We start from the raw sequence: 21,184 nt of genomic DNA, 5'->3' as shown, positions 1-21,184 counted from the left end.
ACTGTGTGCGGACGGCCAAGTCAGCCCGTAACAACACCGAAAAAAAGTGCACAAAAAAACCAAAAAAAAAAAAAGGAAGACGGGCATGCAAAAAAGGAGCAGCTGAATGTTGAAACCAGCAAAGCCATTTGTTTCCTAGTCGGACAAGATGTTTGCTCGTTCGGCAAAATAAAGTACAGAAAGCCCAACTCCCAGTGACCAGTGACCAGCGTCCAGATCTCTCTCTCTCCCTCTCTCTCTCTCTCACTCTTTCTCGGCCGGCTAATGTGCAGCGGGTGCATTTGGGCACTCCGAACATTTGGGATAACATGCGAACACGGCATATTTGCAGGGTTCCAAAACGCCAAACGCTGTTGTCCGGCCACTCAGCTACTAGTGGGTAATGAATGGATGCGAATGCATGACATGGACGCAATTTTCGACAGTCCAGGCAGCACGGCGAGGTGGCTGCCAGCCCAGCACCGTTGGCCGGGGTGGCCGGGGTGCCCGGGGTACGCTGTTTGAGTTCTGCTGATTAGCTCATGTTCAGAGTCTATAGACGTGGACGGACATAGTAGGCTCATGTGCAGGCCTTTGGCTATAGCTATAGATGTTCCACACACACACACACACACACACACACACACACATGCATAGGCAAGTACATATGTACACATATGTCGAGTGTGTGTGCTCTGCGCACATTGGAGCGATAATGTACAAAACGAGAGTCCTGCACAGGCAGGTAGAAGACTATGTTGATCTGATAATATTTCGAATTGAACATTTTCCCTTTGACTCTGACTCGTGTTAGATCTTCAAAATTTGTGTTCACATTCCAAGACAACTGCTAAAGGCATGCATTAGTTCTGTTTACATGGTAAGACACCTCGCTGCCTGATAGCAGGCTTAGTTATCCTAGCTCTATAGAGAGACTTACCCAAATTGTTGTTAGGATTTTATATAAACTTGAGCTTTGCTTAAGTTTTTTGTCTAATGTCAAACTTTCTTTGCAGACTTTTTCCAGTTCTGATCACAATTTATAACAAAGTCCGAACTAAATACACGCAATCCCAACTTAGACTAGAAGTAGACCTAAAATACTTTTGGCCTCAGCTATAATTATAAATCAAGTGATCTTAGTGTAATTTTATTGCTTACCTGTTACTGTGTACTGAGTGCTGCTCCCGTGCTTGGCGAACTACATACCTACTTTCGGCTGGTGTGTGGGTTCATTCCTTTCATTCGCGTTATTTGAATGTACTAATTAAAACCCTACAACTACATGGCAAAGTTGAGAACTTAAAAATACGCCGGCTGATACGAAAATTGGCAGCTTTTCAATGGGCGGAGCAATTTCCCCTCCACGCCTGCAATTCCAATTGGGGGCCCCACACACGTCACACACTTGCAGCAACGGCAACGGCAGCAGCAGCAGCAGAAGCAGCAGCAACGGCAGCTGGAAAGAGCAGTGCTGCCATCATTTTATCGCATGCATCCGTCCCGCTCGCACTCAGAGAGGAAACCAGTTTCGACAGTGAGTGGCCCGGCGCCGGCAATGCGCATGCGCCGAATGCACAACCCCTCGGCCCGACTCGGAGCGGCCGCCGGCGTCAAGCACAACTTGGAACGCAACTAGTATGCGCTCGAACACGGCATTGCGCACATCATGGGCGAGAGTGGGCGCGCGCAAATCGATGCGAATCGTGTGCGATGTGCCAGGCACGAGTCAGTCGTGACACGACACAACGCAGCTCGGCGCGACGGAGCTGTGCGGCTAACGGTGCCATCGACTCTGGCTGGGCTGGGCTGGGTGGTGCCATCGGACGGTGGGTCAACTCCAACGACGACTGCCTCAAGTGATCCGCGGGTAAGTAAATCAAAAAGTGCCGCTGAGCCATGTGAAGGAACAGCGTTTGACTTTCAAAAAGTTTGTCCTTGACGGGGTGCCGGGCGAAAGCGCGCCACAAACTTCCAACTGCTCCGTGTCACATGGCAAACAACACAATTATAATAATTATTATAATAATAATAAGATTTAGGCTATTCGGATATGCACTCAAATTGTGTGCTCGTATTCCGCCTTAAAAGTGTGAAAAGCTTTTGCTTTTTTGGCTTTAGTTCAAAAATCAATTCTAAAGCTGCGAAGCTGGAAGTGCGAGTAGTCGACTAGGTGATGCCCTGTAGTTGAAAGCGGTTTTGTTGAAATTCATTCATACATGTTTTTATAACTTTTATGTTTGTTTTGATTTGATTATATTAACTATATTTGAGTGATTTTAGTTGATAAACAGCTTAAATATTTATTTGGCATTATTTGATTATTTATTATTAAATAAATTGAAAGTTTATTTGGTTTTTATTTTATTATAAATTATATATATATTTTCTTAATCTTGGAAATTGTTTAGTTTTAAGTAGCTTTATTATTTGATAGATTTTTTTATTTTTATTATAGGGTATACTACTTTGCAGTAAAATCGTTTAAATGTGACGAATAAATGAAATGTTTGCTTAAAAATAGTATTTTACTAATACTAATTGACCCCATTCTAAGACTTGTCTGAATTGTCTGAATATATAGTATGTATAGCTTGTAGAGAAAATATATATATTAATTGCAGTCTGATTCGAAATGTGAACTCTAATTATTGCCGAGAATACAATGTTATATTAACCGGTATAATTATTTAGTAAAATACATTCGCATAATTCAATTATCTCTCTAGTATTTGCCTACAAGTTAAATTTTAACCTTTATTTCATTTAAATCTATATAAGTGCTTTAATCAGTATAAGGTTCAGATGGCAGTTGACAAAAGCTTTTTAGCTGGCTTTAAGTGAGTTTTGGGTACGGGCGTAAATGCAATGCTCTGAGCCCGATGAAAGAGCGCACGCAGCTAGTGCAAGTGAGTACTTAATATCGCGTGACTCGGGCCATAAACAGAAAATACTTCACAAAACGGCTTCGTCGCTTTGGCAGGCATTAACAGCATGGTAAGAAGCGATTGCAAGGAGCGCAAAGCCGAAACAGAAAATTATCATGCTGTAAATAATATTATTCATAAATGCAGCAGCAGGTTTTTCTTTTTGCCTTTACCCCTGCCTCCCTCTCCCTCCCCCTCTCTCTCTCTCTCTCTCTAGTCGGCCCCGTTGAGCATGCGGTCAAATGTTGCAACACCCGCCCCTCGCCGAGGCAGCTATCCATCAGCGCATCATGTTTAGGCGTTTCGTGGCGCCGATAATAAAGGAAAGATAAGAAACCAATTTTGCAATTGCCCCATAGGAATTTTTAATTAGGCCAACTTAGCCGAGTCTCGTACTAGCGCGACTCCACTCAGCGGAAATATTGTTGCATCTTGATATACTTTGTAGCTGCAACCGCCGCTCACCGCTTGCCCCGCCACCCTCCCAGAGAACCAGTTGCCGCTAAAGCGCACACATGTCCAGCATTACCCCATTTGCATGCTATTATTTATACATACATAGGAATATCTATATTCACGATGGTAATAAAACTTATGGCTAAATATGTGTGAAGCGCATGCCGAACGCCAATTCTCTAGCTTCACATATTTACATTAAACTTAAAAACAAAAGAAAAATACTGGGTTGAAGTTTTAAAGGAGTACTAAAAAATAGAAAATAGTTTAGTCTCTAGGGAATAAGAGAAATTCGATTCAACTAGTCCTTATTTACAGGGTATATCTTAGTCAGGAGCTACTTTTATAAAGAGACATTTTGTCATTTGCAAAGAATTTCGTCTTTAATTTATATTCCTTATATACAAACTATACAGCTTTACTCTCTCTAAGCCCAACGGAACTATCTCCCGAAATGTTTGAGGCTATGCAAAGTTCAGCAAGTGTGGAATAGCGAAAACAATTCAATTCGCAATTTGCACCATTACAAAATTTAATTATTCATTTATGCATAATTTAACCGCTAAATTCTGATGGCTTACACGGACGGCTGTGGGGAAATCAGCGAAACGTAACGCTGGCCCTAGTTATAGAGCAAATTTATATACATATGTGTGCATATACGTCGGACTAAAGGGTGTTTAGGGAATAATTGTTTTAACATCTGAGTGGTTATAATAAAATATGAAGAGCAAAATGTGGTTTTAAGTGCATTTAAATAGTTTTATGGCCAGAGTTTCGGCTGTGCGAGGTGTGCTCAAGCAGTTAACAAACAAATGAGCTATGATGTGACTATGATTTGTTGATTTATTGATAATGAATTATCTCTATGTGTATATTATTTTAGTATAAGTAAGCTATTCGGTGGAATCGAGGCCCTCTTCTTAAGTATCTAAGTTCATTTATGATAAACTGCAAATGGTTAAAATCTGCATAGATAACTGTTCCTTTCTGCCTCTTAATATAAAACCCATTTCTCATCTTCCGCTCTCTAAACTTACTTAGTTTTATTATAAACTGCGTACCTATATTTTAATGGGCTTTCGCAGAACATCAAAGTCTCGAGTCTTGCAATGAATTTTGATGTATGATTTATTAGCATTTGTTCATACTTTATTAACAGATTGTATATCTTACGTCTATTTAGGCTATGCCTCGTCAGTAGTCTTATTATATTTCTTTACATAAATATATGTGTATAAATATGATATGTATTCGCATTTTACTTTCTGCACTCATTCAATCCATCGCAGTGCATTTGAAAATGATTTTGAGTTTTTCGCTCTCTCGCAAAAACGCACTCATTGAATATTCATGTGCATATCTGAATATGTTAGTGGCAAAACATGCAACTCCGTTCCGTGATTAGCTGACATTGTGTGTGCTGTATATATACTTTATATTTTTTTGTATTTTTTGCTCGCTGGCAAGGTAGCGTTATGTGCTGTGAAATTCTTCAATTAATTTTTGCAGCCAACTAGACTACACGCACATTTCTTATTAACTCTGCAAATAAATGTGAAGAAATATATATTAATATATATATATTCATACACATATCTCTTCAATCTGAGCTATTGTTAATGGTGGGCGAAATACAACATTGTATTTCCTACTGTTTCAGCACTCTTGTTACTGTTTGCTAACATGGATATTCATAATTTCAATAATTTGTTTACTGCACTTGGCTAATTTACATAGAAAAACTCAACTGCATTCGAATGTTATTGATAGAGATTGTTACGCTGAGTGAGAAAGCGTGCAAAAGCAAGGATATTATTTATACTGCTTCATGATGTGGAAAGGGCATATTGGCTTAAGTCTTGCTCAGTTTATTCAACTATTTATCTGTCTGTTTATGCAGACTTTGGAATATCGAGGTAAAATAATAGTTAATCTTAATCACAGATTTAATATTTAATAGCAACAAATATTTCTAAAAATACTTATAACAAATTTTATTTATTATAAAATAGATTTATGCTGAATACTCTTCAATATAAATACACAAAATATGATATACATATATAGATAAGTTTCTTTTAGAGTGTGATGAAATGGAAAACATGATATGTCCCACTGATTAAGAGTCAATTCAGTCCACAATTGTCATAAAAATTTTGTATAGTTCCCTTCATTTATATATATATATATATTTTGGCAATATCTCATTTAACCAATTTCCATTTATGGCTATAACTCAATTAGGCCAATTCGCCACTTTCTCAGCGTTGCCCTCAATAACACTCGATGACATCTAGATATATGTATTTGTTGCTGTACATCAACAATGCCACCTGCCTCAGTTGAGCTACTAGAATTACATTTTCTTCTTCTGCTGCTGCTGCTACTACTTCTGACTTGTTATATATACATATTTTTATACATATGTATGTACATACACCTAGGCCTGTTCAGGCTTTCGTGCTGGCCGTGCCATTAAGTTGGTCAGCCACTTGGCACGTCCGTTCGGTTGGCATTTGGATTATTATAAAATACCGCAAGTATGCAGCAACATTGTTTATATTAAATTCCTCTATAATGTCTTAATTTCGTCTGCTCCCATTTGTTTGAGGGAATATCAACAATTATTTCAAGTTTAATTGTTGCACATAAATTAACGTCAATTTATGCACCTACAAAGCGAGTGCCAAAGAGCGCAAGGATATATGTACATCTTCATATTTAGTCTTTAGTGATAAAGTAGATGAACTTAGGATATATATATAGAGCTCCCATAGAGCATTCAAGTACATAGGGACTATTTAGTGTGGTATATGCTTAATGAATAGTTTGTAATTATTTTGTAAAAGCCGCAGAACAAGACTCGAGTTTTCTGCTCAGCGGAAGTGGAAGGCCAAGGCGCAATTGCAATAGATTTTACAGCAACCGCTTGGCCGTAACCCTTTGTCTAGCAGCCATTTTAAGTGCCATAAAAACTCGGGGAAAAGTTGTAGGAACAATGTAGACAGCGTGTTTTCATTTTATGCGAATTAAGCTGCCACTTGAACAACTTATTTCGCCTGCCTGCACTGCCGCCTGGACTGGACCGTCGAGACCCAACGACAGTAACTCACCAACATGTACGTGTGTGTGTGTGTGTGTGTGTGTGTGTGTGCATACAGACCGACTAACAACCAACAAAAAAGCTCACATGAAAAACAACCCTGTTGACAGAGCGTCACAGTAGCGAATCTTTAAATCTAAAATTCCATTATTAAATATTTATAAATGAAAATTGAAACTTACACTAGGCGGAAAGTATACGCCGTAGTGTTAAATATTGCCCATTTCAATTCAATTAAGAACTTGCATGCATTGTAGTCTACTTTTAGGCTGACTCCAGGAGTCAACGCTCATTTCCTACAGGGCATCAGCAATGTCGTCGACTTCGAAAGGGATACAGTTATAGCCGTGTATAGCTGGAAGCGTTGCGGACGAAAACGGTAACATGGCAGCTGAGTGTCGTGACAGACAGAGACGGCGACAGAGGAAGAGCGAGAGGGAGAGAGAGAGAGACCGAGTGTGTGTGTGAGTGAGTGGGAGGTGAGAGCGTTCTCCATTTTATGTACAATAAAGGAATTTGCACACACAGCGACAGACAGCGAGACAGCGGGACAACGGGACAGCGGGACAGACAGACGTGCGCATGAAGTGAACTTGTTAATGCTGTCTATAAGCAGCATTTACATACGAGTTGACCCCACATGTACACATAAATATGTTTATGCTATTGTGCATGGGTGTGCATGTGTGTGTGTGTGTGAGTAAGTACGATGTCCTGCTTGCTTTTAAGAGAATGCCCAGCCGCAAGCCTTCGAATGGACACACTTGACTAAATGTGATTACTATGTATGTGCAGCAGCAGCTATGTACATATATATACACCAACACACACACGTGCACATGCTTATGCATGCCAGCATGTATCACTATGCCCACTCCCATTGGACCTACGATGAAGCACCCTGTAAATCTATTGTCTAACATTCTGAAGGCTGCAGCCGACTAACAATTTCCACTCCATTTAAAATGTTCGCTGAGTATCTTTAAATCTAAATTAGAAGTGAGCTAGCCCATAAGGGATGTAATTGAAAAGATTATAGTTAGACGAGAGACATCAGCGAACGAGTCTGTTGCCCTTTGCTGCCTTAATATGTCTATAAATGATTCTTTATAGTATTTCATAGATATACTTACAAAGAGTACTTCATAGTGAAGATATCAGTTGATTATTATAAAATATCATCATATAGATCTACCTCCTAGTTGCAGTTGTTAAAAAGAAATACTTCGTATATTCAATTAAATCGAAAAATTCATAATTTAAGCTAAAATACGTATACTTAATAGCATGCAAAATATTTTTCCCCTTAGGGTATAGATAGAGTCATCAATGAAATCGTCATAAATGATGCTGCCTGATGCACTTACACATAGATTGACAAGCGCAACTCAAATACATGTGAATATAGTAGATTATATGATAGTAAAAGAGCCGTATCATAGGTTAAATATTAAAGCATCAACTGTAAACACACACAGCCACCCACCCACCCACTCACACACACACCCACACACAGTCGCATAGGCAGACGCACACCTATTTACACAGCTTGTATATAAGCAGATATGTAAATGTGCTGGATATGCGATTTTGGGCGTATGAGCACATGTGTATTTCCGATTGTAACGCTCCTGGGTAGACTGGCTCATTTACCATCGAAAGTCGTTGATTGTCGAGTCGAGCCGTAGTGAGGAGCAGCGTCGATATCCTCTCAGTCTCACAGCCTCGCAGCCTCGCCGCCTCGCAGAACCGACCCTAGGCGCACAACGTGCGCACATTCGTCAGAATTTGCATTTCAATTCGAATGTCAGGATGACGGAGCGTCGAATTCGGGTGGCTGTGGATTTCCAAATGAAAATAAATCACGTTGCGTACTGCCATGCTCCCATCCTCTGGCATTCCGGCGTAATGGCAACTGCTGACTGCTGCTGGCTGGCTGTTGGCTGCTGGCTGCCTTGGCTGGTGGAACGCACCGCTCGGGCTCGAAACATAGCCACCATTAAGCCAAAAAAGCGCCTGGGGCGTGGGTGGTGGGGCGTACTCCCACTTTGAACTCATTTATTTTTGTTTTTTATTTTGCGAAAACGAATGTGAAAAGTTTTCTGCCATCATTTTGAGTGATGTCAATTAGATTGATTTGATCAGCGAAAATATGTGATTTATCAGACGGCAACAGCGAGTGGGCGGCCCCGAGGCAAATGAGTGCCACCCGAGCCCACCCCGCGCTGCCACACGCCATGTGGATGCTCAATATAGATTCGCATGAATATCTAATGTGGCACACACTCGCACGCATTTGCTTCATCACACCTCTAGCATTCATTCACGTCATCAATCAGTCATCCAATTGGGAGCTGGGATGGCACGCCCACTCCCAAGCAGAGTCTGCGTACATTTATAGCCATGTGCATATAAGAAAGAGCCTGCACATAACTAAATGGGGAGATATACTTGAATGAGACTTTGATTAGCCTGAAATAATAAAACACAAATGTATTATAAATCCCAATTGGCAGTCGAATAGGAGCGCTAAGCTAGTCCGATTAGATAACACTCAAATACAGCTGCTTGAGCAGCATTTCAATAAGAATTAAACACTTGTTAAGATAAGCATATAGACATATATTATATGCAGCTAATGGCACTCATTAAATCAAATCCCCGAGTCAACTAAGATAATGGCCACTTGTGTTGGCCAACACACACACAGTGATACAAAGGAAAAGCGTAAAGGAAAAGCGCAGTAATTTTCCCACTGTTATATGTGATTAGGTCTATTTGATTAACCACACCCCGTTGTCCGTGATGTGGGAATATAAATATTATGTCTCAAGTTAACATTTCTATAGGCCTGCGTGTGTGTGCGTGTGTGTGTTTGTGGAAGCAGTTAAACGCTTCTGGCTGCCAGCCACGCCTACAAAATCAAAATTAATATACCGCTGGGGCAGCAGCACTTGCGGGTGTCATACAAAACAAATAAAATAAATCAAATCGGAGAAGCGAATGAAAGGAAATCGCAATTCGAATGAACGAACGCATGTCTCTCTGTGTGTGTGTGTGTGTGTGTGTGTGGGCGGTGGATGGGGATGTTTGTTGCGAACAAAAGGGGAGCAGCACTTGGCACCCAAAATTTATGCGCACAGCCGCGCCCACGCCCACACGCCCACGCGCCCGGAGTTCCTGCTCTCTGCTCCGCGTGTTTGTGTGAGGATATACATATACATATATATATATATATATATAGATTGGGTAAGGGGCTCGGGGTGCTGATTTTAGGGGTTGTTACCAGCGCCAATAACTCATTTTCAAATGGAAATAACATCAAATAAAATTCGCGCTACTGTGTCGCCCAACATTTTCCGGCCTTGACGGCCATATGTGTCTGTGTGCGCGTGTGTGTGCGTGTGTGTGTGTGTGCTGTTGACGCTGGTCGTGGTCCCGTGGTCTGGTGGCCTGGCGGTCGTGGCGTATGGATCGTGTGGTCGTTTGACTGATGAAATATCGTGACAGGCAGTATAAAAGCTATTAAAGCCGAGCGTAGATGGCGCTACTTGAATTTGTCAAAATGTCTTTTTACGCGCTTTCCAACGCAGGCGGCGCGCACCAACAACAATAACAAAAGGGGCCCAAGCCCAGCTCACATATGCCTAACAACAACACACACACACAACACACACACACACGCATAGAGAGTAAACGGGTGAAACTTTGATTGATGCCAATGTGTCACGCAGGCGCGCATGTGGCTAATGGGCGGTTACGTGGCTGCCCCCACCCCGCCGCACCTCGCCGCACCGCACCGCACCAGAGTCGCCCCAATCGTAGCTCGAACTCATGCATTGTCACATCGAAATGCCACAAGCTTTTCAGCCTTTGACAAGCGTTTGACAAATGTTTCGGTTTTCGGTTTTTGTTTAGCTACAAGTGAGTGAGTGTGTGTGTGTGTGCGTCAGTGTGTGTGTGTGTTTGTTTGTAAGCTAATAGGTAATCGAAACTCAATTATTTGTTTGTCTTTGTCTTTGTCTTTGTCTTGTAGCTCGATATGACTGCGTCTTAGATGTGTAAACAGCGCTCGGCTTAGATTTATTTATGAACTGGCTGTTGGTATGTCCGAAATGTGCGGATCGGATCACACATCAAATGGTGTCCCGCTGCTGCAGCAGACGCGTCCACAAATAAACGCGCGCGCCACAAAGCATCTCGAATACATCAAAGTAACAAGCTCCAGCTGTGCACCACAGCCAACCACAGCGAAAACCACTGACCAAGCACGCCCAGAGCGCAGCAGCAGCAGCAGCAGCAGCAGCGAGGAGGAGCGAGGAGCGGGGGTAGGCAGAGCTAGCCAGCCAGGATACCGGCGCCCACTGTCGCTAAAATATGACATTGACTTAATAAAGAAATGAAATATCGCAAGCCAAGTGGAACCCACTCGCCGTCGCTGAGGTCGCTGCGGAGGGGGGGATTTCGGGCGAAGCTGGCGCTAGTTGCCATGCTGCGATTTCGCAAATTGTGGCACTTTCAGCTGCAATGCCCCCCGCCTGAGGTGGTTCTCGTCGCACCCCGCACCGCGCACTCCACCGTCGGGTGTGACTGCGAGCGCAGTTGTACGAGCTGACCCATTGATCTTGTCGTGGCGTTTCATTATTTACATTTCCTCCTCTAACTATGGCGGAGCAGTTAGTGAGCAGCAAAAGAATCTTAATTGGATTAGCTGCAGGCGAAGGTAAGATATGCTTGGCAAGTGCATGTGAGATCTTGTATACAAGAGCTATGCTCTTTGGTGAAGATTTCTATAAGTAAATATTATATATTAGATATATAATATATTTTTAAATAGATTTAATAACAACCTGCATATTTTTGTATTTTTTTATTGCAAGTTTTCATTCAGCATTTCAACTAATATATAGTAACAATGTAAAGAATATGCCTATTCCGGTTTATATATATATATTCTTTTCGCTTGATCGATTGTTGCTAGTTTAACACAGATTTGAATAGCCTTCACAGTCAAGGATTTCCTTATGTAAGCTTCTTATTTTTTTTATGGATAAGTTTATTAATTTCAACAATCAACTAACATATGAGTTGAACCCTGTAAAACTATACAAGTTTTCCAATTTACAGAAGCCCCAAATAGAAAATTTGAACCGATTGGAAGAAGGAATTTCGTTAATATAGTTTGACAGAAAAGCTCGCGGTAGAGATTCGAGTTTATGGCTAGATAAACCCAAGCCTTTAGCATACATTTATATACACTTACCAACTTTTTGTACAGTTTATCAATTACATGTATATTTTAATACAATCTAAGTTACAAAATAATTAAAAATTAGATAATGAATTTAGATTTTTATTTGATGAACATAAATAATTTAAGGTTCAATCTTTTTACTCAATAATGTAAATTAGATTCGTTTTGAATGGGTATAAATTATATATCTATATATGTATATAAATGTTAAATGTCTTCATTGAGTATAAATGATATATCTATATATATAAATGTTAAATGTCTTCATTGAGCTCCACTCATTGTCCATACATTTGTTCGATTTATTTAATATATACTTAATGTAAAGCCCATCAACATGTGAAATATTAATGCTCTTCTCTCCTCATTCTTCCGCACTTAATCAAGCCCAACAATTTGCTCTCTTTTACTTACAGCGCCTTCTACCTGGCCAGCCTCGCTTTAACTAGTCGCAGACTCTAACTAGCAGCAGCCCCTCTCTAACAGTTAATTAACGTACGTATATTCATTTAAGCCTAAGCACTTGTATTTACATGCATATTCACGCTTTATCTCCTCCTTTCTAAACTTGAACTAAATGATATAGGCAGTGCTACTAAATTAGCCACTTATTAGATCCTATGCATTAGCAATTAGAGTAATTTGTATAAGAGTACAGTTTAAAGTGGCTTAAAGCGTTGCTCTATGAATTGCTATTGGCAGCTATTCAGCTCTTTGGCTAACTACACTCGATTAGGTTAAATTGTGAATAAGTCTGCACTATTCACAATAGACAAAGGCTTTTGCTTAATGCGCAATGATTTAACTGTGTTGCAGGTCAGCTGCTCGATTTAAAGCTGAAATCTGGATGTCAACGTGCCTAGACTCCCTTCTCCCACCTCTTATCTCCCACCTCCCACCTCCTGCTTCAGTTGACTCAGCCATTGTTCGCTGCGCCGCTATTGTCTGATGTAAATGAAGCGAATTTTCGTATGAGTACCTGGCATAGTTGCTTCTCTCTGCAAATCAATTGAACTTCAAGTCTGCCTCTGTGTGAGTGTGTGTGCGTGTGTGTGTGTGTGTGAGTGGTTGGGTTAAGTAGAGGATTTAAATTTCTGCCTAGCTCGTACGGTATTAACTTTTCACTCTAAGCCAGCAGCGCAGGCAGCGTGCAATAAATTACGTTAAAGACGCCAAACTCAGGCAAATTTGCATTTCCCCTTTTAGGGAGTAAGACAGAGAGTGAGTGAGAGAGGGTAGAGTGAGCGCGATAGAGTGAGTTAGAGTGCGGCACACGCATCATCATAATTAATAAGAGACAATTTGACAATGGCCCTGTTAGCGATATCATTTTCAACTGCACAAACTGTGCAGCCAAATGAACAGCAGCAGGAGCAGCAGCACGAGCAGCAGCAGGAGCAGGAGTCGGAGCAGCAGCAGTGGCAGCGGCAACGGCAGCGGCAGCTCGGTCCAAACCGGGTCCTGGTCCACCCTCTTTTGCCATTTTGCGCCAAATTAAATTCAACCTCAATTGAGGGGTTAATTTCTATCACCACGCAAACAAAAACAAAAACAGCGAGAGCACGAGCTATCTCGAGGGGTGGCTGCGGATGCGGCAAATGGGCGTGGGTGTGAGTGGTGTGGATGTCCGGACAGCCGGGGCGGGCAGGGCAGGCGGGCAGCAGGGATATCGCACCATTATCTGCATCGAGTTTCACATAGAGAAAATCATTACGCCATTCGCACCATGAGACGTATTCAATTTGAGTGTCGTTGAGCTCTTTATTACGTTAGTGTGAAAGTCGCGTGCGCCCGAAAAAACCCCGGCAACAATGCCGACCAGACCCGGGGCGGCCCGCAGGCACTGCTCCTGGTCTTGGGCTTCGGCTTGGGCATGGGTCTGGGTCTGGGTCTGGGTCTGGGTCTCAGTCTATGCCGGCTCTTGCATTCATTCACGGTGCGTAAGTCACAGCAGCAACAACAGCAGCGAAGGGCGTTTGCCGTAGGAAGTGGAAGTAAATTGAAAGCATGCTGCCGGGCGGGCGAACCGAAAACGTTGGCAACCCTTCTTCAACTGGCTGAAGAGAGGCTGCCCCAGTGGCAGCAGTAGCTGTGGCATCGGTAACTCTGAAATCCATTAGCAGGCAGCGTGCGGCGATGGCCAGCGGCATGAGGCTTTTATGCGCAACGCGTACTGCTTTCGTTTTCGGTTAACCATGAGGCATGCCCCCGCTGTCTCGATGCCATGAGTAGTCAATCTCGACGAGACTCATAAACATATGCGCCTCACGTCGTTTGGCGTAAATCTAATGCCAGCCAGCCAGGCTAGCTAGACGACACCCCCCTGCGGGGGCAGACGGCCAGAGCGCCTTTGCTTCTTTGATGAGGTTAGTGACTTTACCGAATTAACTCCCACTCGCCGTTCACCGGAGCAGCCCGCCCACTACGCCCCATTTGGCCGGGGCGTTGCCGAACCGGAAACCAATGCATTTTGTTGGTCCAAAACAAGGGGTGCCACGCTTTAACGCCTCAAAAGATCTCTGGGGACACTTTAGAAACACAATGCGGCATTTAAATGAACACATGAAACCTTAGAGGTTCGCTCTACCGAAATACCCACTCTAAGGCTTAGACACACACACACACACACGCACACACACACATATGACGAGTAGCTAATTATGTTTATTTGGGCTGCGAGGCAGTTCCAAAGGGCAAACAGGAATTTTGCATAATATTAAAAATTTGTTAATTGAGCTTTTCACTTATCTAAAATTATACGGCCGAGTGATAGGGCCTGAAATGTATTATAGACCGAATGTTAACTGAAATTAAAGCATGTAGAGTGGGAAGTTAGGTCAAAGTCTGTTTGGCTTTAAATGAAAAATATGAGCAGGTAAAATCTGAAAATATTTGTAGGGAAATACTTTTAACGGCTTACGAAATTCTACTAAGTATAAAAGTATATACATATGTAAAAGAAGTTGCTTGAATTTCTTTCCTAACAATTTGCAAACTACATTTCATATTTGATCATAATCTCAATTGGGTTAGAGTATTTCTCAGTCGGATACGCTTAATTGATTGATGTGCTTGCTCACAGAACAAAGCTGGCTTACGCCGTACTTATGTTTATCTGACATCTGAAATCCGCAATCTGAAATCCGAAAGCCGAAAACCGAAATCCGAAATCCCAGTAGTGCAGCGTGTACAATCGAAAAGTTGTTGACATATCGAATCTATGCGCCATAAATTTTATTTATTTATGTGTGGAACATGGCTTGTGCTCCCGTTTGGGCTGTGCCGCGCGAAAATCGGCCATGAATATCAATGGGGGGATTGTTTCACGATGCGGCGACGCCGGCACGCGCCCAACGTCCAACCTCGATGATGCGACTAAGTGCTCCTGGCCCTGTGGCGCAAGGCCAAGTCTATATATATCAGAGTCTCTGTGTGTGTGTGTGTGTGTGTGTGTGTGTGTGTGTGTATTGCTGCTATTGATATTGTTTTTATCAACATCAACGTGTGCAAAGCTCCGGCTCCAGCAACAGTCGAGTCCGGGTCCACTTGTGCCCCTGATGAGATTTTAATTTTATTTTATTTGGGATTTTGTTTTGCTGTTGCCGAGACTCGAACTGACGCTGAAGCTGAAGCTCAATCTGAGTGCCCGCCGGACTGAGGGACGTAAATCAGCACACTTTCAATATTGGCCGTATCGAACAAGGAGCAAGACGCTGCCGGACTTTGCTTTGGGGTTGTTTCAACTACTTTTATATCGACTCACTTTAGATTGCCCCGGGCTGATCCTGATGGACTTATGCCCGAGGCTTACACACACACAGGGATTCCTCTGCGCTTACCCATATGCATGTGCGTGTTTCTGGCGGCTTACACTTGTCCCGGGCGGGAGCAGACCAAAAAAAAAAAGAAAGATGATTGCTCTTCCTGTTCCTATTCCTGTTCCTGTTGAGTGCTGATTGCTTCGGCATATGAGATAAATGAGAGCATCTGTGCGCCGGCCGAGCTGAAGTGCCCGGCATCTTTTCGTATTAAATTCATGAAAGTTAAGTGCTTTGTAATTGATGTTATAAAATATTTATGACAGCCCCAGCCCCAGCAACAACAGCAGCAACAGTCAGAGTCTCAGTCTCTTTTCTCAGGTATCTCCGTGTTACCTGCGGGTCATGAGAATGCCAACAGACGGACTGATGGCCAAAAAATTAACTTTGTCTCTAATTGACATTAATTATTTAAAAGGATTTCATGCGCTCCATTTGAAGTAAAGTGTTTGCCCAGCCGCAACGAACTCGAATTGTCGCCAGCATAATTGACAGAGTTAGGAAAAGTTGTGAGCCTGTTGGGCCATTAAATGAAATTCTAAGCACTGACACCTCAACCAGGTGTTAACCAATCAAGTCAGCCACGTATTCTCAGTGATAAATCACAGACTCGACAGACCGAGGGGCAGTATGTAGTCAGAGACAATAGTCGATACTCGATGCTGTTTGATAATGTTGCTGGAGTAGTCCACTTATTGTCTGCCAGTGCTCGAGACTCGATTGGCCTTGGCCTTGGCAGCAGGCAGCTCTTTGATGATGCTCTATGGATGATGAATTATATTTGACATCTATGGGCTGTCGCTCACACTTGAACCTTTGCCCAACCAACTATGACCGGGCACACTCATTTGGCTAGAGTCGTACTTGGATATGTTTATTTTACTGTCAAAACATTAAAGCAAACTCTGTGTAGCACCGGCCGCCACCGGAGGGTTGTTTGCCAACCAAAAAGGGGGCGACAGCGGCTCACTTTGATAGGTTTCCACTTACGTGAGGGTGGAAGCGTTGGCGTCACGTGGCGCTCGTCTGCCACGTACCACGTACCACGTACCACATTCACGTCCAGACGCAGCCTCTTTGGCTTGGCTTTGGCTTGTGTGGGCAAACATATTTGCATATGTTGGCGGCATATTTTAACAAATCCTGCTGGATTTCCTGCTCAACAGACACTAGATACACACACTCCCAGCTACAGAGAGAGAGAGAGAGGGAGAGGGAGAGCAAGAGAGACAGAGAGTCACATGCCTTTTTGACAACTCATAACAATCACTCATCATAAACAATGCGTCCATCCGACGTCCCGTTCGTCCGCTCGACACACTGAAGGGACAACGCTCGAGCACTGATGCATGCCTAGAGAGACATACATAGCTAGAGATGGTCTGCAATAATGATTGGGATGGCCTCAAGTAGCCAAAGTGTTTAGTATAATTGGTGGCTCTTACAGATTGGCATCCGTTTGGCCAGCGAGAATCCCTCGCTTAATGATTTAATCTACTGCAAATTAGTTATCGGCGTTGCCTTTGGCCATTCATTTGTCCGCTGTGCGCATTCCTTGGCTGCCTGCCTGGGCATCTTGAGGTCAATTAAAACAATCCGCAAAATAATTGCCAAGAAATTTATTCGCTTCATTAACTTGTTAAAGGACGTGGGACATGAAAGTTAAGCGCAGAGTCAGCCGCATGAAGTCAGCTAGAAAATTAAGTGAAATAATTAAATCTCAATCGGAATCTATTAGATTGGCATTCGGGCTGCACAACCCTTGTCAGTGTGCGGGGGGTGGGACCTGGAAGACAAATAAATTTCGAAGGCCATCAGCTAATCTCATAGCGACGTCTCAGCAAGGGGTTAACGACGCTGTCACTTGGCGCTGGGGTTGAAAATTTTAACATTTCGCCAGTGTTTGGCAAATGCAACAATCGCTCGGAAGGCGGCGGTGGGTGTGGGTGTGGGTGTGTCAGTGTGGCTGTGGCTGTGGAGCATACACACCCTGCTTCACCACATAGAGTCTGGCATGGTCATTTATCACCCACGCAGCATCTTTCATAATCAGGCCAACAGCAGTAGGCAAAATGCAAATGACTCAGCCTGCAGACTGCAGCCAGCAGCCAGAAGGCAGAAGGCAGCAGCAGGCTGCAGCCAGGGCACAAAGGACCAGCCGCGGCTTTTAATTTACAACATCCTACGGGCCAACAACAACACAAGCTCCATTTGAATATAGCGCCCAGCCCAGAGACAAAGACAGCGAGAGACACTGAGAGGGATAGAGAGTGGGAGAGAGAGGGAGATGGGCGGACAGCCCCGGTTGGGCTCTTTACTTATAGTGCCACAGTGCCAGACAAAAGGTCGGCACGGCACGGCACGGCACGGATCGGCTTGGCTCGGCTCGGCACATACACGTCCACGTCCACATTCCGACCGACTTAATTAATTTATGCACTCATGGTTGGTCCCACTGAAATGCATCGGAGTCGGGGCCGGGCTGTTTTATTCGGACTTTAGCTGGACATCATTTCTTTGCTCTTCTTGAAAACCCGCCTAATTTCAAAATTAATGAGCGGAATCTTGATGGGCCGATGGAAGCGATAAGCCTCATGATTTTGACTGTCACACACACACACATACACAGAGAGAGAGAGGAGAGAGACCAACACACACACACACACACACACACACACAGAATGTCAGGCAGACCGTCTGTTGGCTAAGTGCGGCGTTCTCGTACCGCTCAGCTCTTTGAGCATGGCCAGAGCCGAAGTAAATCACGTGTTTATTGGCACTTCACTTACGACACCGTCACCAAAGCAACCAAAAAACAAAAACAAAACAAAAATGGCACCGCTCTGTAGAGGCTGCAGAGGCTGTAGAGGCTGCAGAGGCCGTAGAGGACAGCCGATCGGGTTCGGGGCATGAAAACGGGGAAACGTCATTAATTAGCCGGTTTTTTGAAGTGTGGGGAACGGATGGCAGTCGACGTGTTTATTTGGTTCTCCACTCCGTCCCGTCCAACTGCCATCGCATATGTGTTCGGGGGAGCTTCATTTACGAGCTCTTTTTAGTGTGTGCCTCTACTTCTGCCTCTCCCTCTGCCTTTGCCTCTGCCTTTGGCTTTGGCTTTGTTGCCGCGCCAGCGACAGCCGCGTCCCACATATAGTTGACAGCAGTATAAATATCAGTGACAAGCGAACAAACATACAACAGCGTGTTCATTTACTCTCTTAAGTACTGTCAAAATATATTTACAAATTGTCGGACAGGACAATTTGTCGGAATGAAATGCATACTCTACATAGGAAAAGAAATAAATTTTATATGTATTTATAAAATTAATTTGAATAACTAAAATATTGATTATAATTCACGCCAGCTGGCCGTGCTTACCCTACACAGTCTGTCTAATATTTCGTGCCACCAGTGTAGCCAAGCTATTCTTTCATTTATTTCGGTTTGACCGGAAACTTCTTATCGGCTGGCTAATCTTATTGATGTCTCTCAGATCTGTTGAGGCCCAAATGACGATGTGGGTTTCAGTGCTGACCTCAAGACAAACGTAAATTTGTATATCGCATCCATTTGATTCATTCATTGGCATTCCATTTGGGCCCAGAACCTCGTCTTCGTAAAAGCCAGCCAGCAGACAAACAGTCTGCCTCTACCGCCTGTTGCACACTTGGCTCTGTTTTCTCTTATGGCTTTTATTCATACCAATATTAAATATACAAATTTAATGTAAGTTGAGCTTTGTTAACTGCAGATCGTTGAATGTTTATGCTCTAACAATAATTGAATGCCTTCTTTTATTATTTTTTTAGTGGCTTTAACTATCTTTGATGCGGATGCGGAGGCTGCTTAACTGGTTTGCTATGATACGCTGATTATACTCTTTTTGCATCATTTTGCTAACATTTTTTATTATTTTCAGATTTGTGCTCTGGCTACGATGCGGAAGAAAAACTATCGAAATCTGGCTTTAACCGTATATATTCATATATGAAAAGTTCATTATAAAAGGAGCAGCTGCTATAAATATTTTGTTTGTATACTAAAGTCAGCTGCAAGGAAATCTAATTAAGGTTCATTAACTATTGTATATTCATAAAAGAAATTGTTGATATAAAAAAGCGCTTATTACATGCAAATGTTTTTAGTATAAGCTAATTATTGCTCAAATCGTTAACAAGCAGCCAATTGTTGGCTAGCTATTAAGCACTTATCGTTAAACCTAGTATAGGATCACATTGACAAATTCATAAGTCAGAGTATTTGTAGTTTATTTAATACATAAGCAATCAAATTAATTCAAAAGGCCAATGCGTGTTTATAAGAAGCAAAATTATATAGGTTAAATTACTTTGGATAAGTTTTACCCCGACTTAAGTAAATATGTGTCCCAAAAATAATATAAAACAAATAAAGAAAATCTAGAAAAAGTGGATTGCCATTTAAGTTGATGTTGCCGAATTTGCGTAATGATTATTGTACATTATTCATGGAAAAAAAAAAACAACATTTTGCATGGCACGTCTAAATAATGTATAAAAAAATTAATAGAAATAGAGGAATTTTTAAATAATTTGTATGTGTTCAACATAGTTACGTATGTATATATATAATTTTAATAATGAAAATAAGAAATATGTGAAAAGAATCCTTGAATTTGTTTATCTGTCCATTGTCCTGAGTTCTTTATATGTACAAGTTATTTCTTTTTGTATATATAATGTTTAGTAATTTAGTAATGCAGCCAAATTCAAAGTCGTTAGGTGGCCTATAGCATATGAAGAACTCAATTATATTTCGAGGTATTGTTAAAATATTACCTGTGCTAATGGTAAGATTCTATTGATTCCATACATTTTTAAATACTGTATAAGGCTTTTAATTATAATTTTCAGATCGCATATAAAGCAAGATTTTGATTGAAAATCAAATATAATTGTGATTTTTGAATTGTTGTTTTCATCAGCTTACGTAATATTATTAACAGGTTATTTCAAGCTTAAAACAATATATATGTATATATTTATTATTGCGTAGTCAAGAGGATCACTGAAGCTTAATATTTGACACTGCCTAAAAGTATGCAACGATTTTTTCAATCAACAAAATGTAGCATACTTTTCTATATATCCAATTGGCTTTCATTAAGATCGAAATCCATTTGGAATTGTGCAAAACTGCTGAAGGTATATGAAAGATTTATGTAAATATTAAAAAAAAAAACTTAGGAACTACAAAAACAAATGAAATAAAATGAATTTGTAATACAAACAAGAAAATTAAGGCAGTGGTCCTTTGCCTAATAAATCGCAAATAAAATCAGAAACAAAGAGTTGTATAGTATATAAATTTTTTAAATATTTGTTTTATCAAAACAATTGATGTACTTGGATAAGAAATACAACTATTACAGAGCTACAAACTATTGCGACAGAGCTACAAAAGATTGTATACAGATATAAATTGAGAATCAGAAAAACATGCATGAAAATAAATCCTTGATAAAACTGGCAAAAGCAAATCTGTTAATGTATAATAGAAAAAAGTAAAATATTGAAAATGCACAACTGTATCTATTTGCAAGCACTTAGATAGAGACATGGAATGCCAACCAAAAAGATATTCTCATACAAACTAGAGCTAG

General features: G+C 41.7%; 1 long non-coding RNA gene across 5 annotated transcripts; it reads left to right on the top strand.

The window, feature by feature from the left end:
• The first annotated feature begins 1,040 nt into the window (after positions 1–1,040).
• On the top strand, positions 1,041–20,431 carry LOC108652374 (uncharacterized). 5 transcript variants are annotated; one of them, XR_016196705.1, is made up of 5 exons: positions 1,160–1,849; positions 6,726–6,924; positions 6,981–7,444; positions 12,139–12,217; positions 19,353–20,133. It is a non-coding gene; the product is annotated as an uncharacterized LOC108652374 (long non-coding RNA). The 5 variants fall into 5 exon arrangements; XR_016196706.1 differs by having other exon boundaries at positions 1,161–1,849; positions 6,997–7,444; XR_016196704.1 differs by having other exon boundaries at positions 1,166–1,849; positions 6,726–7,444; positions 19,353–20,130.
• The last annotated feature ends 753 nt before the right edge of the window (positions 20,432–21,184 follow it).

The sequence above is a fragment of the Drosophila navojoa genome, chromosome 4, assembly GCF_054131105.1.
Source record: "Drosophila navojoa isolate 15081-1374.11 chromosome 4, UAZ_NAV_1.0, whole genome shotgun sequence".
NCBI classification, from domain to species: domain Eukaryota; kingdom Metazoa; phylum Arthropoda; class Insecta; order Diptera; family Drosophilidae; genus Drosophila; species Drosophila navojoa.
Note: the sequence above shows the minus strand (reverse complement) of the source record. Positions and strands in the feature narration are given on the sequence as shown.